Here is a 1,249-nt window from a genome sequence, read left to right as displayed (position 1 = left end):
AATTCATGTTGCTAAGAAATTTCTTAAGTGAATTTGGTCTCATGTTAGGACTTGCCACATTTGTTAAGTGAGTCACTGCAGTTGTTAAATTAGTAACACGGTTGTTAAGTGAATCTGCCTTCCCCATTGACTTCCCTTGTCAGAAGGTTGCGAAAGATGGTCACATGATCCCAGGGCACTGGAACAGTCATAAATATGAACCAGTAGTCAAGCATCTGAATGTAAATCACGTGACCGTGGGGATGGTGCAGTGGTGAAAAATGGTCATAAGTCACGTTTCAGTGCTGTTGTAACTTTGAATGGTCACTAAATGAACTGTTGTAAGTCGAGGATTATCTGTACTTCACAGAAAGAGTAGTGAAAACTTAGAATCAACATTCCGTGGAGGTAATGGGTCAGTCATTACTAACTGAGTTTATGCTTGAGATAAACACATGTCCACCATCTGACAAAAAAAAAAACATAAAAAAGAAAACAAAAAACTCAACGGGTTTTTAATGGACGAGTATGTCTTTTTTTGTCATCACTTTTCTACATTTCTAATTTGTGTGGAAAGCACCGAGATACCTAGTTTGAAATTTCCTTCCCCATTGCAAAACTCAAGAGTGTCTTCTAGCCAGTCAAGTGCAGATTTAAACATAATGTACATATATTAAGAGATTTGGATGAGATCATATCCCATTTGTATTTAATTTTATTGGGGGTAATTTAAATATTGCTCAACAAAAATGCTGCTTTTGCTTACTCAGATTTACTTTCATGGCCAAGTTAAATTCCTAAGAAAAGGCCATACCAGTACTATTACTATTCTCAGCCATCAGGCTACTCTATTATCAACTGCGATGGAAAAAAATCTGGGTCAAACTATACTCTGCTTTTGAATGGCAATGAAATAGTATCTGCTTTTCTAGATAAAGGTTCCTGGCACATGGAAAAGTTTAAATGTTAAAAGAAGAGCATGTTGTTTCTTCACTTAGTCCTTATGTCTGTGGACCGAAGTACAGTAATAGTCTTGTCCACCAAATGTATTTGCTTCAACAAAGTTGGAACTGACTTTGGGAATAGAAGCCTAAGTTTTGCCTAAAATATACACCATTTGAGCATTCTGTGTTTGGGAATACAGTGAAAGCTTGCAGTCACCCATGGCTCCCTGGTGGATGATTATGTATTGATGGAGACATCCATATAAACACTTTGTGCTATCTAGTAAGGTAAGCTTTGATTAGGAGTTAGTAATAAAACAAAGAAT

Source organism: Protobothrops mucrosquamatus, unplaced genomic scaffold, assembly GCF_001527695.2.
Source record: "Protobothrops mucrosquamatus isolate PMUCROS unplaced genomic scaffold, P.Mucros_1.0 scaffold_282, whole genome shotgun sequence".
NCBI classification, from domain to species: domain Eukaryota; kingdom Metazoa; phylum Chordata; class Lepidosauria; order Squamata; family Viperidae; genus Protobothrops; species Protobothrops mucrosquamatus.
Note: the sequence above shows the minus strand (reverse complement) of the source record.